Consider the following 20,746-nt stretch of genomic DNA (forward strand, 5'->3'; position numbering starts at 1 on the left):
CAAAGAGTGACAGAGAGATTTTCAATCCACTGATGTACTCCTCAAATGTCTGCAAAAGTCAGGAGTGGCCCAGGCTAAAGCCAGGAGTTGGGAACTTATTCTGGGTCTTGTACATTGGTGACAAACTCCCAGCTCTGTGAACCGTCATTACTGGTACCTCCAAGAGCATGCATCAGCAGAAAATTGGAATTTGGAATAGAGTTATGACTCAAACCCAGGCCCTTCGGTATGATATATGGGCATCTCAAGACTGCTGCACTAAATGTCTGCCCCAGGAATAAACATATTTTGTCAAATGTATTTAATAACATTTGATTATCTGGTAATAGTTTTCAAAATATGTTCTCCACAGAGAGGAGTAATAATGAAACAATAAAAAGACACTGAGGTAATATTTCATAAGAAAAAGACTGCTTTAATATGTAGAGTATTTTTTTTAAGATTCATTTATTTATTTGAAAGGCTGACAGGGAGACACAAATATACCCACAGACACAGAGCAGGGGGAAGGGCGGTAAGAAGAGAAGGAGAGAAAGAGGGAGGGAGGGAAAGAGAGCTATCTTCCACCCACTGGTTCACTCCCCAAATGTCCGCAGTAGCTAGGGCTAAGCAAGACTGAAGCCAGAACCAAGAGCTCCATCTGGGTCTCCGCCCCCATGAGTGGCAGGAAGCGAGTACTTGGGCCATCACCCCCTGCCTTCCAGGTGCATTAGCAGGAAGCTGGTTTGGAAGCACAGAGCAGCAGGTACCTGATCGAAGCACTCTGATACAGGTTGCAGGCATCTCAAACTACAGCTGAACCCACTGGACCGCAACACCTGTTCCTCCTGATTTTACACCTAGTAATATTTACCTTTTGCTCCAAAATTCAGACTCTTTTTTTAAAAAGATTTTATTTATTTATTTGAGAGGTAGAGTTACAGACAGTGAGAGGGAGATACACAGAGAAAGGTCTTACGTCTGCTGGTTCACTCCCCAAATGTCCGCAATGGTCGGAGCTATGCTGATCCGAAGCCAGGAGCCTCCTCTGGGTCTCCCATGTGCGTGCAGGGGCCCAAGGACCTGGGCCATCTTCCACTGCTTTCCCAGGCCATAGCAGAGAGCTGGATGGGAAGAGGGACAGCCGGGACTAGAACCGGTGCCCAATACGGGATGCAGGTGCTGCAGGTGGAGGATTAAACTGCACCACAGCGCTGGCACCTCAGAGTCTTTGAATACCTATTCGACTACTAGAACGACTGAGCCTCACAACTAGTGTTTAAGTGGTCTGATTCAAGGTTCATTTATTTAAAAAAAAATTTGCTGGATTAGAACCGGTAGTTTCTAAGTCCCCAGTCTCTCACTGTTCCCACAGACTACACGCCATCAGATATCTGAACACTTGAAAGTTTCATCTTTTTTCAGGCTGTGTGCCAGAGAAACCAAATACGATACACAAAGTAGATCTGTCCTGTTAACACAAGTGAGAGGAAGAGAACAATTAGATAATGCAGTAATGTTTTGAGCTGTGTACATAAGAAGCTCTTTTTAGAATATGTTTTTTAAATTACTTGACATCAGCATGTGTAAGTTAAACAGAATTTAGTTCTCAGTGTTTTCTTCCTTTAGGGCAGCCTTTCCAAGAAGGATGATTAAGTGAAATATAAACACCGCATGGAAAGTGGACTGGTTTTCAAACATTTTAGTGATTTGTTTTTTTAAATAAACAACTGAGCATTGTTACCTTTAGTAGGAACAGTCTCTCCCAAGATCATTACATAAGGAAAATGAACTTTAAGTGTTTTTAATGTATTGATAGAGTCCAAATGCTTCAGTAGTAGTTCTTAGACACTGTTTAAATATACTCTTCTGTTGAACCGTAAACCGGTGTTCTCTACATGCTGTCCGGCATGATAGCTGATGCTGTGTGTTGGCTGGAAGTGAACCTTTCATTTTTTGTTTGTTTGTTTGTTTGTTTTTAAGTAACTTTTCAAATCCACATTTAAAGTGGAGCATTTTGTAGAGCTCAGTGAGCCAAGGGTTTTTCTTAAGGTAAGCTGTGAATTTACAGGTGTGACGATTCCTCCCTTCCACACGAAGTGAAGGCTGAGGCCTCGGAATCACAACAGCGCAGACAGAGGCCTGTGGAAACCTGGACCTGGCACCCTGGGCGAATGAGTTAGTAGTGGGTGACTCTGAAGGACCACTCACTCCCCTTGTGTTGTTGCTTTACATCCTTTTAAGTAGCACATGCAGGTCTTCAAAAATCATACATTATTTCTTTGCCTGTGCACTACCCAAAGATAGAGTTTGGGGACTGTATTTGTAATCTTAAATATGTTTATGCTGACTTTGCTGATGCTAAATTCATTATTAATATTTCTAAGGAGAGTATTCATCATGGAATATGAGAGAATTAGCTAAAATATTTGGAGAGACATTTATCCCTCGCCTTATGCTTTTTATTGGAATGCATTGCTAAAAGTGGCTTGGGGTATAAGCAAATTACTTCATTTTGATTCTAGATGCTGAGCTCCTAATAGCTTTTAAATTTATACAGTTTTTGTTTAGCTGTCAAAACATTTAATTATATCATGCCCAAAGGTGTAAAGCTGTCAAATAAATCCGAGTTTAGGCATAAACATTTGCTAAGTTACATGTGCTACTACACCATGGTTGTTACTGGGCAGCTTGTGAACCTGTGAGGGAGGAGGGGTTGTCGAGGAACATTAACTCAGCAGGTACAGAACAGCACTGGCCCAATGAATTGATGATTACTTGTAGAACAGCAGGTAGTAATGCCCCCAAGTCTTTGTAATTCCTCTCTCTATAAAATAAACCAGGCCAAGCGGGTCGTGGGTTCTTTGGCTCAGTTTGTACTGTAAGAAAGCTGTCTGTTTTGAAAAAAATATGCATTATTTCTTTCCATACCTCAACCTTTTCTTTTGTTTTTCTTTAAAAACAAGTGCACCCTGTTCATACCTTTTACCCCTCTCCCTTCCTCTAAAGTATCTTCCTGTATGAAGAATGATTCCAGTGGCACTTATAAGAGGCATTGTAACTGATGACAATTAATTATTAGATGTTTAAAGTTCTCTGAATAAAACATGTTTAAAGGAAGGAAAATTTAAAATATTTTAAAATTTCCATCCATATCTGATTATTCCATAAATAAGATTTTTTAGTATTTGATGACATTATTTGAAGGTAGATTGCGAGCATAAATACTAGTGCAGACTTCACTAATGCAAAATTCACTAAGAGGTAGGGGAGTAAAGTAAATTAGTTCTACTTTGAAGCTTTTATTTTCTTCCCCTTTCAAAATGAATGGGAAGGCCCTTGAGAGGCCCTTGAATGAAAGCTGCTTTTCATTAGTGCTACCAAATACCTACTTGAAAGAGTTGAGTTCTAACTGAACACCCACACAAGAGAAAGGGAAAGCTTCCTTTTTCTACTGGAGGACCATCAGCTAAATAGCTCTTGGCTTCTCTTTTCCAATCAGGTGGTTTCACATCAGAGTTAATTACTCCAGTCATTTATTCTAATCACCCTCCTCTTATGGCTAGCTGCATTCTGTCATGGGGTGGCATCGTTTGAAGCCAGTTAAGTTTGAAAACCACTGCAGGGTACTTGAGGCTCATTAGTGAGGCCTATCCATGCCTGGCTTTGGATTTGCTCCCTGATTAACTCTGCATCCCTCTGCCCAGCTCCCTCCTCCCACCCTCTCCCAGCCCCCTCTCCTCCAGGCAGTCATTCTGCAACAGGAATGTTTCAATTAACTCTTGCCATGCTGTTTATCTTTTCACCTAGACATTTAAGGAAAATTTAAATGCTGATATTGCTGTTGGTATATTTGATGCATTCTGGCCTTGTATCTGCATCTTTTGAGTTATAGTTAGCCCAGTGGTAGCCCTCCTACGAAGAAGAGTAATATTTTTTGAACAACAAAGGAGGAAAATGGTGATCTCAGAATGAATATATTTATGTCTTTGATCCAATTCTCCTAACCTAATAAAGGTAGTGGTTCCGACACTGCTTTTACAGTACTCTAGTGTGTCTTACCAGCTGTATAATAAGGGTTGGCTGAAAAGCTTAATGTTTTTTCAAATGGATTTATTGCTTTGACATTGTTGTTTCTTATCAGTTATAGTATTTTAATTTAAAAGCATTTATCAAATGCCTTTAATATCATTAATGATGATAAGTTATAATAAAATAATATCAATATCATTCGAGAGATATTAGAATCACGAAAGTGAATACTATTTGTGATATACCTTTAAAAAAATAAAAGACATGTAATCAGAACCCTGAGTAGTTTAGGCAAACAGTGTTACATATGAAAATATTTAAAACATTTTTCATAAATCAACAAAAACACATAAACAGTTGATTATCAGTTAGATGAAAATTTTTATTAGGAAGTAAGAGATACTTTGTAAAGAAATCAGTTCATGTGTTAAAATACAGAAATTAAAATACATGAAATCAGATTAGTTGCAAACATCTGTGGATGTTCAGAAATTAGTAGAATGAAGTTGGTGTTAATTCTTAACTGAAATAGTTTTCTGTTTAATGAATTTCTTCTTGATCAAGCCTTTGTAACAGCTAACAGTATGTTGGTATTCTCTGTTTTACATAAAGATTTATGTTTTAATTTTTTATTTTAAAATATCCTACTGAATACACAATTAAATTAATTAGAAAAGACCTAAAGTGTAAATTTCTTATTGAGTTGAATATAAATATTTATTGAGTGTCTGCCATGCACTAAATTCTAAGGATACAGATATAATATATGCCTTCCATGAATTCATATTTCTAGTGAGAAAGACAGAAAAATAAACTGTAATGCAAAGTGCAAGTGTTAGTCTTTAGAAAGGTGCATGTTAAAGCAACAAACAATTGAAAGAACAGTGAAACCTGTCAAGCCCCTATAAACTCAGCAGTACTTATTATTATTTCTAAATAATACATGTAAAAGCCATTAAAAATAATTCTTAGTGTGGAATGGTTTCTTATTTTTGAATTTCCATAATGCAGCCTTGGTACATCCCATTTTACGTCAGAACTTTTTTTGAAGGATGTGTACTGGTTAATAACATGGCTTAGGAGTCAGCCAAACCTGGGTTCAGGTTGCAACTCTGACATTTACTAGCTGTGTGACATCAGGCAATTTACTTAAGCATTCTTAGCTTCATTTGTAAAACAGCTTTTAAAAATGTAGTGCATATTGTGAAGATGAAATAAAACAATCCATGTAAAACATGTAGCATTGAGCTGAGCACATCAGAAGCACTCACTAAATATTAAGTGCTGCTGTTATCATATTATTATTGTTTTTTTTTAACTGGTCAGTGAATTTCCCCCAAGTGGATCCCAGATGCGTTTTCCTTCCATAATGCATTGTCTTTCTAGAGCTTTTGTCAAGTATTTTCTGGCTACTATTTGCATTCCTTTTTTGGACTTCGTTGAAGAGGAAATAAAACTTTGAAAGATGATACTTTAATATCCACTTCATTTTCCATCTTCCCATGTAATCATTCTACCTCAAATTTGAACGGTTAACAAAATTCAGACATCCAATTTGCAACTGTCTGATCACTGAAATTCTGCACATTTTCTATAATTTTGTTGAACTAGTAGTATATCAACTGGATAAAGTTTCTAAGGTCAATTTCATGGTTCTCATACAATGCTTTAAAATCATAGTCCCTCAGCATAGATATTGATTTATGCTAAATCAGAAGAATTTCTTCAGTGCCATTCATTCATTCAACAGACGCTTACTAAGGGCCTCCTGGATAATTAGGTCTCTGATCACAAAACTGGAAGAATATGACACCTGGCCTTTGGGGCTGTCGTTATGAAGGGCAGACAGACATGACAGTAACTAATTAGAGAAATAGATTAAGTGATGTATTCATTCAGAAAATACTTTGTGAGTGCCTACCATATATTAGTCATACCTACATTTTTGAAGTTTATTGTTTAGAGAATGTACAATAAGTTAAAAACTGAACTAATAAACAATGGTACTCCAGCACTTCATTGAAAATAGATTTAAAAGATGAATTTGTGTCTATAAACTTTTTATGCATTAAGTTTTTGTTTTGTTTTTTTTTTTTTTTTTTTTTTTTGACAGGCAGAGTGGACAGTGAGAGAGAGAGAGAGACAGAGAGAAAGGTCTTCCTTTTTGCCGTTGGTTCACCCTCCAATGGCCGCCGCTGCAGCCGGCGCACCGCGCTGATTCGATGGCAGGAGCCAGGATCCAGGTGCTTTTCCTGGTCTCCCATGGGGTGCAGGGCCCAAGCACCTGGGCCATCCTCCACTGCACTCCCTGGCCATAGCAGAGAGCTGGCCTGGAAGAGGGGCAACCGGGACAGAATCCGGCGCCCCGACCGGGACTAGAACCCGGTGTGCCGGCGCCGCAAGGTGGAGGATTAGCCTATTGAGCCACGGCGCCGGCCTATGCATTAAGTTTTGAAATCCATGCTTTCGAGGGATCTTCAGAAGCTCATGGAAGATGTGCATTATGGAAAAACCACGCATGAATTTCAAAATTCATCCTTCAGTTTTTCCACAAACTTTTTGAACTATGCAAGTGTATAACTTGTGGTAAATATAATGTAGCATAGCAAATAATACATACGGTACTGTGTCCCAGTACTGTATGTGCCTTGTTCTACTTCTTAGGAAAGTTGAGAAAGACTTGACAGAGGAACCCACATTTTATCTTAGTTTTTGATAATAGGAGTGGGGCAGACACTTGGCTCTTAACAGTTAAGACGCCACTTGGGACACTTGCATCCCACATTGCAGTAACTGGGTTCACATTCCAGCTGTGCTTCCAATTCCTGCTTACTGTTCATGTACATTCTGGGAGGCAGCAGGTGATGGCCCAAGTACTTGGTTCCTTGTCAGCCATGTGGGAGACAGAGATTGAGTTCCCGGCTCCCAGCTTCAGCTTGGCCTACTCCTAGCTGTCATGGGCATATAGAGAGTGAACCAGTAGATGGAAGGTCTCTCTCTGTCTCTTTCTCAGTTTTCTCTGTTTCAAGTAATAAATAATTAAAAAAAAAATAACGAGTAGGAGTTTGAGAGGAAGGGAGCAAGATAATGAAAAAGGCATTATAGGTGTAAGAAACCAGGCAAGAAGAGGATTGAAAAGCCATGGTGTACGGTACATGAGTTAATTCACATGGTAGAATGCAATACGTGGCTGGCAGAAATGGGGGTGGTATATATGGAAAGATATGGCTGGAGGCAGATTATTTGATGAATCCTTATAAGTAGTGTGGACGGTTTTCTTTTGAGGAAACAGTACTCAAAAGGTGGTTCCTGGACCAGCTGCATCAGTATCACCTGCGATCATGTGGTAAGGGCAAAATCGTGGGTATTGTCCCTGATCTACTGAAACAGAAAAACCATGGGAGAGGGCCCAGCACCTGTGTTTTATGAAGCTCTCCAGGTGACTTTGGGGATGTTCAAGTTGGAGATCCACCACTTTAGAGAAAGGAGAACCACTAAGAATTTTGAGGAAAGCAGAGACTTGACTTTTAGAGAGCAGTTAGTATGAAGGAAGGATTGAAGGGAGAAGTATTTTAGAGATGAACAGTTTTGATACAGTCTGAATAATTGAACCAAGAAATAATGAAGCATACAACCAAAGATAGTCACAGTGGAGGAAGAAGAAACAATGAACTGGAAGATGTTTGGGAGGCTTATTTCTGACTAGATAAGGTTTTATTGGAGGAGGAGAAGAAAAAGGAGACATCAGGATGACTGCCACATGGCTGATGTGGCTAACTACCAAGACCTGGTCCATAACCAAAAAAGCAAGAACAGAGACAAGTGTAAGAGGAAAAGTCATTCATTTGTTTTTGACTCACTGAGTTGTCAGATGTACCCACAAAAGAAGTAGTCAAATGGACAGCTGTGGTTTTGGATTTGAAATTCTGGAGAGAGTAATCATTGTCAACGGAGGTAGCTGGAGTTCGGCTCAACTCTTCTTGGTTGTATCAGAAACAGAGGGCCTAGGACTGGATCATGAGAACAAACAGAGCAAAAGACCCTGCACTGATAAAATGAGCAGGAATCAGAAATGTAGGAAGAGAATCTAGAGAGAGGATATCAAGGTAGAGAACAGACATAAGACATAAACACCAGAATCCAGAGAGGTGAAGTGGACAAGATAGGCATCCACTAGAGTCAGGCAGTTAATGATCTAAGCAGAAACATTTTCAACAGTGGGCCTGGAACAGAAAAAGGAGAAAGTTAAGCAGTAAAGGGGGGGAAGTAAGGAAACAAATAACAAATTTACTTAAATCTTTAAAGTTTATATTGTTGATTTCATATTGCTGATGTGTTTGTGGTATGGTAAAAATAACTCAGACTGACCTTATTAGTTTATCATTGATAGTTCAAAATCAGATCCACAATTTACTGTGATTTACAGGACTGTACTGTGTTATTATAGATGTTATGGTATCTACTGGGGGTGGGCATTGTGGCTCAGTGGGTTAAGTAAGCTGCCGTTTGGAATTCCTGCATCCCATATCAGAGAGCTGTGCTGAGTCCACACTACCTTCCATCTCCTTGCTAGTGTACCTGGGAGGCAGCAGAGGATGGCTCGAGTTCTTGAGTTCCTGACACCCACATGGGAGACTGGCCTCTGGTTTTGGCCTGACCCAGCCCTGGCTGTTGCAGCCATTTGGGAATGAACCTGCAGATGGAAGGTTTCTCTCTCTCCCCTCTATCTGTGTCTATACCTTTGTGTGTGTGTGTGTCCCTCTCTCTGTCACTCTACCTTTCAAATAAATAAAAATAAATCTTAAGATGACTCCACTCTCTTGGTACCTCTTCTTTTTAAATAAATAAACATTTTTTAAAAAGGAGGTGGGCATTGTGGCCCACCAAGTTAAGCCACTGCTAAGGATGCCTGCGTCTAATATTTGAGCACCTGGTTCAAGTCCAGGCTACTTTGCTTCCTATCCAGGTTCCTATTAATGTGCATCCTGAAAGTCAGCAGAGGATGGCTCAGTTCTTGAGTCCCTGCAATGGATGTCACACCCTAATGGAGTTCTGATTCCTGGCTTCAACTTGGCACCACACTGGCTGTTGTAGACAACTTGGGGAGTGAGCCAGTAGATGAACAATCAATCAAGCAAAATCTTTCTCCTTTCTCCCTCTTGCTCTCTCTCTGTTGCTCTGTCTTCCCACTGTAAATAATAATAATAAAAAAAACATTTATTTGAAAGGCGGAGAGAGAGACAGACATACAAGTCTATCCATTGATTCACTCCCCAAATGGCTGCAACAACAAGGGCTGGGAAGGCACAAGCCAGGAGTCAGGAATTCCATCGAGTCTTCTACGTAGGTGGCAGGGACTCTTTAACCATCATTTGCTGCCTCCTAGGCACATTAGTAGAGAGTTGTGTCAGACGCGAAATAGCTGGGACTTGGCCCAGCACTGTGATACAGTATACTGGCATCTGAAACAGCAGCTGAACCCACTACTTCACAATGCTAGCCCCCATCTCCTAGTTTTTTCAATTCATGGCTGATGGATTGAGCAGCCAATATGTAAGAATTCTAACCAAGGACTTCCCAAGATGGAAAGTTTACAGAAGATACTACAGTTGGTAGATTTTAGCCCTCTTACAGGTTTTGTTTTGTTTTGTTTTTAGTTTGAGAGGTGGTGTATTCGACAGAGAGGTTAGACACAGAGAGAAAGGTTTTCCATCTACTGCTTTATTCCCCAAATTGCCGCAATGGTACGAGCTGGGCTGATCAGAAGCCAGGAGCCAGGAGCTGCTTCCTAGTCTCCCATGCAGGTGCAGGAGCCCAAGCACCTGGGCCATCTTTTAGTGCTTTCTCTAGCCACAGCAGAGAGCTGGAGAGAGGAGCAGCCGGGACATGAACTGGTGTCCATATAGGATGCCAAGGCTTAGCCTATTACGCCACAGCACCAGCCCCTACTTTTACTGTTAAAGAGGGTAATCATAGTCTTTTGAGTGCTGCCACGTTTCTGCAGAGGTCTATAAGTGTTTGCAAAGAACACTCTGTCTTTATCAGTTTTGAAGCTATGTATGCTGTCGTGTGCTAAGGTGTATCCATTCTTCATGGCGCTGAGAATTGTAATGACCTCTTCAAAACTCCACTGAAGATCATTTTAGTCTGATGAGTACTTTGTACTTTGTAAAGTGTATCAGGTTTATCTTTACTTTCCATTGGAGAAATGGTTTTAAAAGTGTGAAATATTAACTGTTGCTCTCTATCTTACATCTAAACCTTGACGAAGATTATTTGGAACTGAATAAAGTATCACACTGTCCAGTGTATAGCTACTAGTCCCATGTAGCTGTTGGTCACTAACAGTATATACAGTATGTTACTGGTCTGTACTGAGACATGCTCTGCAAGTTAAGTACAAAAATGCCTGCCAGATTTCTAAGACTTAACATAAAATAATTGAACATTGATTTAATTATATATTGAAAGGTTTTTCATATTCTTGATTTTATATATTACTAAAGTAGATTTTACCTGAAGAATGGTACACCTTAGGACAACAACAAAAGTATCTTCGAGTGTGATACAGACCAAGTGCTAAGCTATGGACATTCTTCAAATATTTACAGATCTCTGTAGAAATGTGACAGCACTTAAAAGATGAGCATGGATGACCTCTTTAACAATAAAAGTAAAAGGACTAAAATCTACTAACCTCAGCATCTTCTGAAAAATGTGGCTAATAGAAATTTTTGGTTTTTTCATGTTTTTAAAAAATTGTTATTAATATAAAGAGAACAGATTTCATGTATTTCACAGTTTCAGTTCTAAGAAGATAACCATGCTTCCCTCCCTCTCATACTCTCTCCTTCAACTCCCCTCCCATCTTTTCATTAATTTTTGCAAAGATATAGTTTTAATCTACTCTATAACCACAGGCTTAATTCACCATAATTATAATTAACCATATATTTATATATATATATATATAAATATAATTAACCATAATATTCAACAAGTAAAAAGTAGGAAGACCACATTTCCACAGGAGTATGAACAAGGGCTAAAAACTATAATCATATCACAAAAAGTCCATTTCATTCCTGTACATTTTTTTATGAATTACATAGGTGGTTTGCATATATTGGTCTATTGGACTGAATTGGTATAAAGTTTTAGTGGCTGTTTTGTTTCTTAGAATTTTTTTAGTTCAAACATTTCATTATTGAGCATGAACATATTTTTGTTATATATATATATTTAATAATTTTTTATTCATTTGAGAGAGAGAGTTACAGACACAGAGAGAGGGAGAGACAGAGAGAAAGGTCTTCATCTGCTGGTTCACTCCCCAAATGGCTGCGACAGCTGGAGCCGGGCCAATCTAAAGCCAGGAACCAGGAGCTTCCTCTGTGTCTCCCATGAAGATAAAGGAGCCCAAGCACTTGGGCTGTCTTCTGCTGTTTTCCCAGTCCATAGCAGAGAGCTGGATTGGAAAAGGAGTAGCCAAGACACAAACCAGTGCCCATATGGAATGCCAGCACCACAGGCAGAGGCTTAACCTACTATGGCACAGCACCAGCCCCTTTTTTGTTATATTTTCATACTCAAATAATAGACTTTTAAAAAAATAGAGAGAGAGCTGGAGAGAGCCAGAGACAGAGAGGAAGGGATCTTCTGTCTGCTGGTTCATTCCACAAATGGTTACAACTGCCAGAGCTGGGCCAGGCCAAAGCCAGGAGCCAGGAAGCCAATCCTGGTCTCCCATGTGAATGGCAAGGAGCCAACTACTTGACCCATAATGTGCAACCTCTCAGGGTGCCCCTTAGCAGAAAACTGGCATCAGGAGCAGAGCTGGAATTCCAGACCAGGTGCTCTGATAAGAGATGCAGGCATACCAAGTGTCACCTTAGCCACTGCACTGAATGTCCACCCGTCTATATGAACTTCTAGTGTTCAGCCTTAGATTCAAAATAAAGGCTTAGAAATGATATCAAGTCTATAAAGGAAAAGTCTAAAGCAATAATGTTAAGTTTAAAACTCAACTAATCTACCATGTATATACTGTTTCTACTGTAATATGTTTAAGGTCTAAACTTGAAACCTGGATGACACCCTGTATTCCGTTTCTTTCGCGCCTCACACTGCTTGCTCCAAGAATGTAGATCTTACATCTTTTGAAATCTGCACTGCCCCCTCCTTCACTCCTGCTGCTATTTTCTTGATTGAGGCATCCAGTACCTTTCACCTAGACTATTCTAGTCATCTTAGCGCTGGCCTTCTACCTGGTCTCAGGGACATCTCATCTCAGAATCTAGCACAGAACAGGACCCATGGTAGCCTTCGATAAATGTTCGTGGACTGCACAGATAGGAGGCTTGCTGATATTGATCAAAAGTTGCAGAAGACTCTTGGTCCTACATAATGCTCATGTACGCTGCTGCATACACAAAGGATTTAATTCTCTGGCTGAATTTATTAGTGCTTTAAAAATATTCAGCAACTTTTACATTCTTTAATTCAAGTTTTTTTTTTAATTGTGTATTCTTGGTAGTGATGCTCTACTAATTCTTCTATTTTGCCAAGGATTTTAATTTGCCAGTATAAGTTCACGGCAGTCAGTTCAGGGAATCATGCAGACAGCTCCTTGTTTTTGTCTGGAGTCCCCAGGGGATTAAACTACATCTGGCAACAAGTAGAGATTCTGGTCTGGCCATCTTCAAAGGCAGGAGACTGCTAGTATTTATCAGATCTGTGTGGATAAGCAAATGGGAAGAGATTAAATTTTTTAGATTTTGTTTTTCTTCCTTTTGTAACTGACTATAAAACCTCTAGGAGTTCATATAGCAAATTAATACATTTTTGATGGTTGTCAAAGTAGAAACCTATTCATTATTCCATACCTATGTGGATAATTGAGACTTTAGATTAATAATTTAATTATTTCAGCCTTTATTTTTAACTAGTTTGTCTTATAGAGCATAACAGCAATGTAGAATTCTCAGTATTAGTTTTCTAGTGATACTTTAATTTTTTAAAGCGTTAACCATTTAATATACCTGATTTAAACATTTTAGTGTTCCTAACCCTTGGGGCATCAACATGTTTGGCATTTGGAAGCTTTTGTTCCATATATATCTCTGTGGGAAAGTTTATCCAAAATCCTGAACCTGTCTTAAGATACACCCCTAGCCCTTCCAAGTGAAGATAGGTCTGCCTTCCATAGAAGCTTGTATCTTTCTTATGTTCCTCTCATTTTCAAGACATTATTGGTTCTGCGACCCAGTTTACCTGTTGTCGAAGGATGTATCTCTGCATTTAACTGGCAAAATAAAATGGCTGCATTCTAAGTGCTTTCCATGAATCTAGAACCTACTGTTCAAAGCCTTCCTAAAAAAAAAATGTTTATGCGGATTGCCCTAAGAGTGCATAGTCTCTCCATTTGTCGATACTTTAAATCTATCCCAGTTCCTCTTAGAGTCATATACCTGGATTCCATCATATTGCCAAGGGAGGAATTTCTTATCTCAGGAATAGAAATAATGTGTTTTTCCAGGCCATCTGGTTTATTTTTACATTATGATCACTTTTGATTCCTGTAATTGTTCGTGTTTCTTTATGTTGCCTGCTGGAAAGCTTAGCACCAAATACACAGCTCACCTCTAACTAGTCTGCAATTTCATGTCCTTATTTCTGCATTACCTTGCATCTCTTTTGTTACATGTATCTTGCTTCGGATGAATTGTTGTAAGCTCTGAGTTGTTTTCTGAACAAAGGCAACCAAAATACAAACAAATAAAAGAAATAGTACAGTTGTTCCCCATCCTTTCTTACTAAAATAGAATTTTTCAAAAACTCCATATCCCTATGTGTATTATACTATAACAAGTTTAGCATATCTGTAAATTATGAATTCCTAGATTTTTAGATTAAGAATGACCTAAGGTTGAAATGTTAATTAAATGTTTTAATGTTCTGTAGTTCTAAAGAAAATAGTTGGATAAAATGTCAGCATTCAGGAGTATTTTAAACATTAAAAAAAAAAGCCATCTCCCTGAAAAGGAGGGTAATTGTACAAGTTTGCCTAATCCTTTTGATCTTGGCACACAGCAATACAGACTTCAGTTGAGATTAAAACTATGAATTTCAAAGGAAACATGGCCTTCAGTGTGTAAAATATATAACAGCTGGTTGACTAGTCCATTTAAAACTACACAATAACAATCGTCGACAGAATGATTCGCCGGCCAAAAGATGCTCTCCTGCTTGATGGTTCTATCCAGATACGATCCTGACTCGCACTTTTCTTCAGCAATGATACAAATGGGGAAATGAGCTTTGCACGGCCTGCTCCAAAATCTCTCATCTGCCCAACAGTTCAAGGGCAGTGCGGAAGTGCAGAACTCCTCAGAGTGATTTCTCTATCTGCTTTTCAGACTGAACTTCACTGTGCTGTACCTTGACTAAATTTCATTTTTTAAGACTCTGATCTGTCATTTTTATTTTTAGCATCCTGCAACTTCTTTCTCTGTCTCTCTGATCATCCAGTTCCTCCTCCCCTGCGTTGGCTTTCTTGACCCACTGATCGTTATGTCTCAGCCTCACACACCTTTTCTTTGTAAATAATGTAAACTTGTTTCACATTTTTGTTATAAATTTACATTTAGGCAAACATGCAAACTCTGAAGCGTTGTGATATTTCAAAGGCAATGTGGTAGAAACTTATTGTGAACTGATTATCATTCATTATATATGTCATTATTTCCACTGTTGTGTCTCAACCTGAAAAAGTAATCCTTCAATAGCTTAAATCAATGCACCTTTTTAAAAAATGAGGATTCATCTGGGTTTGTCACTTCTGGCAAATCTCATTTGGAAAGCATATTTGCACCCTAAATTTGTACCAGTCCAATATGAAAAAAAAGAGTGCTGGGTTTTGTTTGTATTTTTTTTTTTTTTGGTGACATTTTTTGTTTGGAAATTTTGGTACAAAACAGTTAACAACAAATTTTCTTTTCTTTGGATTTATTTCAAGGAAGAAAATTATAGGTACATTAAAAATTAAAAAAGTACTCTGATTCACCTAGCAATTCAGAGCCAGCATTTAAGGGGTTAATGTATCTTATTAGAGGGACAGGAAATCTGGCAACTATTGCAGAAACTAGACCTAATGGTGCACACAAACAATTTGTCAGTCTTCTTAAATGTGAATAGCTTTCCGCAAAGTGGCTGCTCTTGCTTTGTTTGAACAGGCTAAACTTTTCCTTTTTGGACTTTAAATCTTAGAAGTGAAATGCGATCCACGTATTCAATCAAAATCATTTAATTCAAAGCATATTTTGATTGGAACAAAGTTGACATGGAAAGAAACTCTAGAATAAAAAAGTTGAAAGGACTTTATATCATATATTTAGCAAGAAAATTTGAAACAGTTCTAATTAGGCTGAAAAAAACAGCTTTCTTCAATGTAAATTACAAAGGTCATATATCAATGTTAAGGAAACATTACCACTAGTGTTTGAAATCCAGCACATGCAAACATAACAGACTAGTTCATTTTAAATCTGTGTGTGTGTGTGTGTGTTTGTGTATGTGTAGGAAGAAGGCTGAATTACATGTATTTAAAATGAAAAATACTTAAAATTCAAAGTTTATAATTTGGTGGTGTGTTACCGTTTTGCCAATCCAAACATTAAGTTCTTTAAAACATACTGCTATCTACACTCTTAATTAGAAATTCAATTAAAATTGTACAAAACTAACTTTTCATTAAAAACATGATTAAATACATCTTAGAATTAAATGTTAATCTAGCCTAGATTATTAATCAGAGATTCTTGTTTTCTTATTTGAAACTTACAGCTATGGCATTTTGTAACTCACTGAATCAGGCCTTCTAGAAACCCTAGGGTGGAAGTAGCAGTATGGGTGTGTGGAATTGCTTATCTGGGCAGTATAGTCCTCTAGCCTTCTGGTTACACTGTTATCTCTGTACTTAAGGTTTTGTAAGTAATATTTGATCCTTTTTATTGATTTTTAAATAAAATTGTGTGTATATATTGCTGGTTTTTATTTAGTTGCTTTTTTTGATGAAGTGGTATGAGAGCATATAGCAAAAGAATAAATAAATATTAACATTAATTCAGGAATTCATTTTCATGGTTTTACATAGTTTTCATGGTTTTAAATAATTTTTATATTAGCAAAAATTTGACTTTTAAATTCAAAGGAAATTGCTAGAATATACTTGAAGTATACATATATTAATTAAATACATTTTAATGACTTTTATTTTAAAATTTTTATTCTCAAATAACAGAGTTTTTTGGAAAAAGCATACTTATTTCTATATATTATCATGTTATTTCACTCCTCTGTAGAAGACAAAAGTAATTTTATAAAACATTCTTATCAATAAATAATTCATTTTCTTAATGGGTTACTTTCATGAAAACATAGATTGTATCCTTCCAGTGAGATTTGTTGTTAGACACATATGCATATGTTATAATTATTTCTGACACAGAGCTACACAAATCAGCTATTTATGAATAATTTACTATTGTCTTTATAATATTAAAGCTTTAATTTGTTGATATTCTGTTTGAGGACCAAACAAATGAAAGTTACTAATAAGTGTTTGTATTTGACATCTGTATACTGTACTTTTTAGCATATCTCAAGTGTTTTAGCCTCTGCCTAATAGATCTCATTAAAAAAACAGATATCAACCCCAAGACAGTTTGTCAAGACTAATATGAGTCCCCCTGGATCAGATTGACAATTTGTGTGAGGCTTCATATGATAGTCTTATTTGATCCTTAACAATTGGGCATTAGTCACTGATTTATTTTATAATAACTCAAATAAGTTGAATATTATTGTATTGTGTTGGACATTTTAGTGGATTTTATTTTTTACAAATTTTACTCAGAGCACACATTGGATGTAAATGATGTATCCAGCCTGCTAGGGGAGTACTAACAATTGATTGGTTAGGTTTGAGAGCAGCATGGGAAGAATGTTACTATCCCCTAGCTGCAAACCATATTTAACTCTAGTCTTAATGAGGACTGTCTGTCCTGAAGGCTTTGAAAAATTTCAAATACTTAGCATTCCACTGGCATGGTTTTATTTTTTTGGTGACTACAAATGTAGGGCTAAATAAGTTTATATATAATATGTGTGTATGTGTACATATACATACATGCATACATATGTTTATACATACACACATATGAGAGAGCATTTTTAAAAATATATTTAAAAGATTTTAAAGAATTTTTAAGATAGGCTTTATGATTTATGTTTTTGAACCTCAAAAACAGAAGTTATAAAGTGTAATCCCAGGGTACTCCGCTTTGAATTATTTTTGTTTCATATTTTTTCCATTAATTTCTTCCTGCTTATCCTTCTCCCTCCTCTCAAGGCTTTAGTAACTGTATTTGTTTATTAATGTATATCTCAATTAGGTAACAGGCATTCACTGATACCAAAATAATGCTAAAGTTCTGAACTGGCTGTTCTGAAATTATTTCAAAACTTCTTGAAATTCCCTTATAACCATCCAAGTTATTCTTTTGGGTTGCTTTTTAAAGCTTTGGGATGTTGCAAGAAATGTTTGAGTCCAGTTCATGAAAGTTTTAGCTTAGTTTTTAATTATTTATTCATGAAGAAATTATGTTTATCAACCTCTGTGAAAAGTTCTGCCAGTAATTCCCTGAATTACCGGTCAGCCCCTTTAGGATTAACCTATGAAAACGTAAGGCGAGGACCTGAACCTCAGAGCTGTGGTTATCTCTGCCTGTGGGTTTGTATATGAGCGCGCCGTATCTTTCCTTTCAGCATTGTTGCTTGGAATTCTGAAGCGGTGTCAAGATATAAAGCTCTTAAGCATTGAAATCTAACCAACTTCACCATTTTGAATGTGCATAAAGAAGTAATCAACCATTAGGAAAACTCAGTTCTTTGTTTGATGCCACATAAAATAAAATTGCCCTAGTTCTTAGAGCTTTAATATTGAGAAAATTCATTTGTACTTTGTCATTTGCTGAGCCTTCTAGAATTTTATAGTCTCAAGTCACAGCACTGCGGACACTCAGGAGACTCCTGACTGTTTTATCTTATTAAACAATTTTGAAATCATTAATTTTTAATTAGCTTGGATGCAGTTTTTTTTATTGTTTCAATAGTGTGTGTATATGAACTAAACGTTTTTTATTTAAACTACTGGCGAGAGTATTCTTTACATAAATAAGCGTAGAGTCTTTCTGAGCATACGCACTGTGACTTTGCTTCACACAGTCACACTTTTTTGTAGACTTGGAGATTTTATGTGCTAATCTGTGATAGTAGAGCTTCTCCTCAGTTTATTAACTTGGATTTTGAACAACAACCAAAAAGGATGTAAGCCCAAAGATACATATAAGTTCTTCCCTGATTGAAAGTTCTAATTAAGTGAATTGGAGAAAATTAACTGAAATTAGCTGTCAGAAAGTCACATTTAAATGAGTGATGAGCTAGTCTGGCAGTAAACATTTAAATGATATAAATTGCCATTTAAGTGTATGGTTTAATGTTTGTCATGCATTAATGTGACACGAGACTGCAGTGACAATCAAGCAGCTTGCTCTAATTTGAACATATTTAGGGCTTTTGTGTGGAGTGCACTGCACACAAATTAAGACAATTGCTGTTTTTATGTGTCAGTTTAAACATGTCCCCCTACTCCCCCCATCACTACCCAAGGCCTAAGTTAATGAAACAAACGTTATCATTTTTGTGTATAACTTCAATTAGTAGTTCCTGGATTTCTAGATTCATTTTTATTCATGTCTTTAAAATAGGAATTTGCTTTAAGTTATCACAAGCTCTTCTTTTCTTACTTCAAGTAAAATACGAAGTAGTTTTGGGTTCTGTTTATCTGTGTACTAGATTGGCAAATATAATGAATTTTATAAAGAATGTCTAAAACAGTAAATTTTGTAATTGGAAACCAGCTACTTTTTATGCATATTTCATTTGAAATACACTTTAGAATCTGAGAACTGCATAGAATTTTATTTATAGAATTATATTTCACATTTTGTAGTATGTGATATATTGTGAAGCCATATTAAATGTTATTAAAGGAGATATTATTTGTATTTAGCCATAAGCATCTTTCTTTCTCATAGACATTTATTTTAGTGCAGCATATATTTACACAAGTGTGTACCTGTGAATTATTAGGAATGTCTTGTCACAAGGTGGTTTATGTCTCATTGGATGCATGTGATAAAAGTTAGGTTTTTTTTTTTTTTTTTTTGACAGGCAGGACAGTGAGAGAGAGAAACAGAGAGAAAGGTCTTCCTTTGCCGTTGGTTCACCCCCCAATGGCTACTGTGGCCGGCGCACCACACTGTCCAAAGCCAGGAGCCAGGTGCTTCTCCCATGGGGTGCAGGGCCCAAGGACTTGGGCCATCCTCCACTGCACTCCCGGGCCATAGCAGAGAGCTGGCCTGGAAGAGGAGCAACTGGGACAGAATTCGGCGCCCTGACGGGACTAGAACCTGGTGTGCCGGCGCTGCAGGTGGAGGATTAGCCTAGTGAGCCATGGTGCCAGTCCGTTTTTTGTTTTTTTTTTTGTTTTTTTTTTTAAAGATTTATTTATTTACTTGAAAGTCAGAGTTACACAGAGAGAGAAGGAGAGGCAGAAAGAGAGAGGTCTTCCATCTGCTGGTTCACTCCCCAATTGGCCAAAATGGCCAAAGCCATGCCAGTCCAAAGCCAGGAGCCAGGAGCTTTCTCTGGGTCCCCAACACAGGCGCAGGGGCCCAAGGACTTGGGCCATCTTCTGCTGTTTTCCCATGCCATGCTTAGCAGAGAGCTGGATTGGAAGTGGAGCAACTGGGACTCAAACTGGCACCCAACTGGGATGCCAGCACTGCAGGCTGCGGCTTTACCTGCTACACCACAGCACCAGCCCCTCAATTTTGTTTTAAAACCAACAGATCTCTTATGATATTTATAGTGTAGCAATAGCCACAACAGAAGTACATTGCAATAATTACTTTTTCCCCAAGTAAGAACTGATTTCAATGAGATAGATTATGAGTTGTATATTGATATGCTTTTAATTAACGTTCAGAGTTTGATAGTGCTTTAAATTTTTTTTTTTTACTTATTTGACAGGTGGAGTTAGACAGTGAGAGAGAGACAGAGAGAAAGGTCTTCCTTCCATGGGTTCACCCCCTAAATGGCCGCTACGGCTGGCGCTGGGCTGATCCAAAGCCAGGAGCCAGTGCTTTCTCCTGGTCTCCTATGTGGGTGCAGGCTCCCAAGCCCCTGGGCCATCCTCCACTGCCTTCCTGAGCCACAGCAGAGAGCTGGACTGGAAGAGGAGCAACCGGGACTAGAAACCGGAGCCCATAGTGCTTTGATTTTTAACAATATTATTTATTAGTGTACTGGTCCATTATGCTAAACTTTTATGTTGGAATAACTCTGAACAATATTAGATGGTGTGAACATTAATACCTTCTGAAATATATCTTCAGTTTTTAAACTCTGGTATTTTTATTAAATTTAGCAAACATTTATTGGTTCCTATTGTGCTTTAGGTACTTTTCTACTAACTGGTAATATAATGATAAATAGAAAGTGGATCTTTTGCCCAACATTTTAACTGGATACTTGTTATGTTCATTCATTATTTATTGTATACTGTTACATTAATAGCATCAAGTATTTGGTCTGATTTGATAGTAATACC

At 37.6% G+C, this 20,746-nt stretch overlaps 1 protein-coding gene across 6 annotated transcripts in view; it reads left to right on the plus strand.

Annotated features, from left to right (window-relative positions):
- LRBA (LPS responsive beige-like anchor protein) overlaps positions 1-20,746 on the plus strand; it is a 747,733-nt gene that overhangs the window by 638,639 nt on the left and 88,348 nt on the right. The window lies entirely within an intron of this gene.

This window comes from Oryctolagus cuniculus, chromosome 8, assembly GCF_964237555.1.
Source record: "Oryctolagus cuniculus chromosome 8, mOryCun1.1, whole genome shotgun sequence".
NCBI classification, from domain to species: domain Eukaryota; kingdom Metazoa; phylum Chordata; class Mammalia; order Lagomorpha; family Leporidae; genus Oryctolagus; species Oryctolagus cuniculus.